Source organism: Bos grunniens, chromosome 1 (genome assembly GCF_055505025.1).
Source record: "Bos grunniens cultivar Pamir isolate PY7600 chromosome 1, Bosgru_T2T1.0, whole genome shotgun sequence".
In the NCBI taxonomy this organism is placed as follows: Eukaryota; Metazoa; Chordata; class Mammalia; order Artiodactyla; family Bovidae; genus Bos; species Bos grunniens.
Window position 1 is genome coordinate 68,705,107 of NC_141165.1, and position 6,017 is coordinate 68,711,123.

Genomic DNA, 6,017 nt, shown 5'->3' on the forward strand with positions numbered 1-6,017 from the left:
GACAAAGAAAAAGATTTACATTTTAATCATTTGCATTGTTTGAAATTTTTATGACAAGGAAGTATGTAAATATAATAGGTATAATAGAGACAGAGAAGAAGAAAGTGTGGCTTTCCCTATCCCTGGGTAATGGTAGGATGCTGCAGCAGAAAGCAAGCTCTGTATTGGCAAGACTGTGGAGAAAGAGGTGGTCTCATAATGTGAAAGTGTAAACTAATATAAGAGAAGGAAATTTGTTAGTACCAATGATCATTGACATCATCTAAATGTTTTCTGGTTAACAGTTGTATATTGATTTGTATTAAATCAAACTCATTCCTAATAGTCACAGAAGTAAAAATCAATTTATAAAAGGTTACAATTGATGTCAGTAAAAGACAGAGGGTTTGTACAATTAGTAAATACATTTAAGTTCTATCATAAATGTATTTTGAAGGGGCAGGGTAGGGAATGGTTCTCCTGAGAAAAGGAATACCTCTGACATCATGCTATACAAATCTGATGAAATATGGAATGATTATGCTTTATTTTTTCTGTAAATACTCTTTTAGCAGAAAGTATTCATTGTTCCAAAATCATTACTTTCCTGGGCTCCAAAATCACTGTGGATGGTGACTGCAGCCATGAAATTAAAAGATGCTTGTTCTTTGGAAGAAAAGCTATGACAACCTAGATGGCATATTAAAAAGCAGAGACGTCACTTTTCCCACAAAGGTCTATATAGTCCAAGTCCAAAAACCATGGTTTTTCCGGTAATCATGTATGGATGTGAGATTTGGACCATAAAGAAAACTGACCACTGAAGAACTGATGCTTTTGAACTGTGATGTTGGAGAAGACTCTTGAGAGTACTTTGGACTACAAGGAGATCAAACCAGTCGGTCCTAAAGGAAATCAACCTTAAAATACATGAAAAGATCTTTAGGAGAGTTATGACAAAATTGTAATATCCCTAACATTAACCTGGCTTCAATTCAGTATTATTTCATTTAAAATGTGATAAACCAGCAGCAAAGAGCTAGTTATTAATCGGTCAATATTACACTAAAATAACTGTTTACAAATGTTTGAATCTGTATTTGAGGACTGTTAGAGGATAATCTTAAAGAAAACATCAAAGGTATTTTGAGAAAAGGATTAAAAAGTGTGAGAAAATAATTATTTGCCTCTATAAACAGAGCAGAAAAAAATTAATGAACATAAATCCAGAAAAAAGGAAAGAAAATAAGTTCCAGTACATCCACATAAGCCAAAGTCTTTCAAACAAGCCGAAATTTCAAAGAACATTCACAGACCAAATATCAGCTTTAGGAAAAATAATGAAATGTAATGACAACTAGCAAGTGAAAGAAAAGAACACCTTATTTTCCATATATAATGTCAGTTTAATCCCAATATATCCCAATATTTAAGAAACAAAACCTGTGAGCTTTTAAAAATAAAGATATGGAAAAGAAAATCTAAATGATAATTGGGAAAATTTTATTTTATATTATCAACAGGAGATGATACATTAGTACTTCATTTCAAGGAAACAGATTCTAATTTCATGCACAGATGTTTTGGAAAAATCAATAGGTCACAAGCTGTTATTTGACTAAATTGGCCCTTTCTTTGAACTGAAAACCAACTGTTTGCCTGCCAGAAAGGAGGACTCTTTATAAATGAATAAGTAAACAAATGGAAAAAATAAGAATGGATGAATGCATGAAGATGAATATATTTTCAAGTTCTATTAGATATTAAATATAATAGTCATTAAAAATAATGAATTTTTTTGAAATTAGAAAGAGAAATAATAATAAAAAAAAACCTGTTTCTCTGATAAAAGTCCCTAAATAAGAACCAAAACATAGTTGGGAATACACAGATGGTACAGGGTATTAATGAAGTATACAAATAAATAGAGCAAAGAAAAGAACTGATTTAAATATAAGGAGAGATTAACTGGCCATTACACAAAATAAAGGACCTCGAGTTTGTAATCAAACCAAATCTATTTTCTTCTATTTAAATTCCAAACTAATTGAGAGTTAGGACTTCTGATGCAATAATTGATGAACACAGATCAAAAGGAGTTATAAGTAAAGGGACAGTTCTGAGAGCCCAAAATGACAGCTGAGTATGACAGAAATGCCAAAAGAAAAAGCTCAAATTTCTTGCATCTCTAAACACTGAAATGGCTGACTGTTTCTTTCTCAGCATGAGATGTTTAGATGTCTGAGAATTTATTACACAGATAGAAACATAATCCTTTTTTTTCAGTTGGCATTAAGCAAGGGAGAGTCTCTCATATAGAGCCAATTCTAACTTTTTAATCTCAAGGCAATGAGTCTTAATTATTCCCTGTAAATTAATTATTTGAGAAAAAATAGCAGGCACTAGAGTGGGCCACAGTCACGAGACACTGGGAAGAGTTGATGGGCAGCTGGCCTATTACCAGTGAAGGAGGAAAGCCTTTGGCCTGAGTCAAATTTTATCCAACTCACTTGTTAGATCCTGTTTAAAAAAAATCAGAGAAGCATGGAAATTATGTAGTATAGCCAAAGGAAATATTTATGATACAGTAAAATTTCAAAACTAGTATATACACTATGATGACAAGCATTCAAGGACATCATAAATGTGAAAAAAAAAAAGACTAGAAGGAATTACAGAAAACTTTTTAACAAATGGACTGGGTTAGTGGGATTATGCAACTTTTTTCCTTTGCAGTACTTAAGCAACTTTTTTGATGATGTAATGTCATTATTAAAGTCTTTAAATTTAATGAAAAAAATCATTTTAAGATTATTTAGATTGAAGGAGACTATTGTTCATTAAAAAAATACCAGTGTGCAACTTGAATTCTCCCCAAAGGGTTTACATTTTAAAACGGATAGACAAAACTAACAAGTACATGTTTCCAATCACAAATGACAGGACCTTGACTTGCTATCTATAATATTATTCACATTGTTTAAAATAAAAATTAGTCAGAGTTATAGTTATTTTGTTTCAGTTTTTTATTTTGTCTTACTGCAAAGCTAGAGATGCTAGACAAACTGGTAGACATAATAATTTCTTACCCATATAGAGGTATTAAAAGTCATAAAATAATAGCAAGTAAATTGCTAAGCCTTGCAGTACCACTAGAGAATAACACAGTAGCAAAGCTTCTTTTGGGCTCCCCAGGTGGCTCAGCAGTAAACAATCTGCCTGCCAATGCTGAGATGTGAGTTTGATCCCCAGGTCTGGAACATACCCTGGGCAAGGAAATGGCAACCTACTCCAGTATTCTTGCTTGGAAAATTCCATGGACAGAGAAGCCTGGAGGGTTACAGTCCATGGGGCAAAGAGTCAGACATGACTTAGTGACTAAACAACAACAATACAAAAAGTTTCTTTCACAGACTCTTTATCTATAAATTCCCATAGATCTGACAACCAGGGCAACTATGTCCATCACCAACAGATGCCTATGAAGTTGTGCCTAATCATTTTCATCTGTGTATTTATCTAATGGCCTGTATACTTGCTGTGTTTGTGTTTATTTTGGGTGGTGTGTTACAAACATCATTAGCTTTCTTATAAGGTACACTAACTACCATACCGTTCATAAAATAAATAAGCTACCAAGACACATTGTGCAGCACAAGAAATATAGCCAGTATTTTATAACTATGAAGGGAGCCTATAAAGTTTTGAATCACTATGATGAACACTTGAAATTAGCATAATATTGTAAATCGACTATACATCAGTTTTTAAAAGGTGGTAAAAATACTGTAAGTTGTAGGAGGTGGTACTGATGGTGTTGTTACGCTTTAGTAAATGGATTTGTGAATAGCCTTTCAGATAACCATCTATTAATAATAGAAAGACCCAATTAGATAGTATAGTTACTCAATGAAAAAAGGAGTTAGAGAAAAGTAAGCTATGGCCTGGGAAAAACAGGAGATATGAGAGACAGAAAATAAGCTGGGGGAGTTAAACTCACACATGTAGGATAATGACAGAGGAACAGTAAAATCAGGGGGAGACCTATCTGAAAGTGCATCGAGCTTTGTCATTAACTCCAAGCATCATATTTATAGGAGGACTGGTGATATGGAGAAATGGAGCATTTTTAAGGACAAACAGAAGTTTGTTTAAAGTCACACTGAATTTTTCAGTTTTGAAGAAATTTCCAGAGAAGCTTTCTTGTAGGACGTTTGAACTAAAGGGCTGGAGCTTGATGGAGAGATTTGGCAAAAGATCAGGATTTAAGAGCAACTGATTATAGATGAAGATTTAAAACAAAAATAAAGGACAGCAGCTTCTACAAAGTGAAGTTTTAGAACAGAAGGTCAAGGGATAAAATTGGAATCTTCTGATTGTTGACAGACTGGAGGAGAATGAGGAGCTAGAGATAGTGGAAAGGAGTAAAAGAAAAAGGGAGGAGTAGGGTAAAAGGGAGTTTGGGAAGGACTGAATCTGTCAACAGAACAATAGCACTGAGCTATCAAGGAGTATACAGCACAAGAATTATATAGCACAATGGGAGCTGGAAACCTTCCAGCCATCACACAAGAATAAGCTTCACATATTTCGGACTTTCAACCTCCATTTGAGGATATTAGGTTTGGCCCCTTCACTGGATATTCGATGCTTATGAGGTGGTTTAGACAAATTAATGACCACTTCCACATGGTTCTATATAAGCCTCATGGGAAGAATAAAACAGCTGGAGAAACTGCTTCCAGGGCCTTGTCGAAGTTAACTCATGGATTGAAAGATGAATCATTAGTTTATATCTATCATTGCCAAAATCATTATTTTTGTCCAATTGGCTTTGAAACAACCCCTGTTAAGGTGAATAAAGCATTTAGCAGGGGTCCCCTCATACCACAGGAAGCAGAATATTGTATCTTAATTGGAGAATCAAGCAGAAAAATTCTGCTATTCACTGTACAAAATGGGCAGATATTATTACTGATCTAAACACTCAAAATCCAGAATGTTTATATATCTGGCCCCTAGAGAGGGGGCTGCAGTATCAAAAGACAAAGAAGGTTGGAGGAAATTTGCACTGCATCCTAGCATTCCAGAGACTTGGCTGGCAAAGATTTGGCCTTTGGAACTTTCCATTTGGAACCATTAGACAGGAATCACAGCCTCTAACACATGCCCAGGGAATTGCCAAATCTGAGACTGAAGACAACATCTCCAAGAAGCAGCACGGGCGCCTGGGCCAGTCTTTCAGTGCTAGTTTCCATCAGGACTCGACATGGAAAAAGATGTCCAGTATCTACAAGAGAAGGAACAGTGGCTACCTACCATGGTTACAGTGATTACAGGAATGATTGATGACGCTGGGTACCTACAGTGGCTGTCACACACAAAGCTGGTCTATGCAGGACTGCATTAAGGCAGTATGAGATTTTAAGTCTACGTTAAATAGGAACAGATCTTGTGGTACAAAGCATAACCTTGTAGATCCTCCAGTAAATAAGCTTGTGTATGATTGTGCTGTGCTGTGCTTAGTTCTCAGTCATGTCTGACTCTTCGCGACCCCATGGACTGTAGCTCATCAGGCTCCTCTGTCGATGGGGATCCTCCAGGCAAGCATACTGGAGTGGGTTGCCATGCCCTCCTGCAGGGGATCTTCCCAACCCAGGGATCGAACCTAGGTCTCCTGCATTGCAGGCAGATTCTTTACCATCTGAGCCACTAGGGTGATTTCAGATACATAAACAAATAGGCACAGATATTTTTGTCCTTTTAAAGTTAAGAATATGAAACATTCTGGACAGTTTTGCAAGGTCCAATAAAATTACATATAAACAAATCAGACACAGTTTCACTCAATACCATCACGATTTGAAATACTTAAGCATGAAGTGTTTTCTTATGACTAGACCCCCAGATATTTGTGCAGTTCTATTCCTAAGCTCAAATTTTAAGGTACTAACTCTTTGCCCTTAAAAAAAAATTGGGGCTGTTGACTTCTAGTTTTTCTCTTGTGGTTAAAGCCCATTTAAAACAATTTAGTGAGT

The 6,017-nt window shown here is 35.5% G+C and overlaps 1 pseudogene; it reads left to right on the forward strand.

Annotated features, from left to right (window-relative positions):
• The first annotated feature begins 4,512 nt into the window (after nt 1-4,512).
• On the forward strand, nt 4,513-5,328 carry LOC147379570 (basic immunoglobulin-like variable motif-containing protein pseudogene; annotated as a pseudogene).
• The last annotated feature ends 689 nt before the right edge of the window (nt 5,329-6,017 follow it).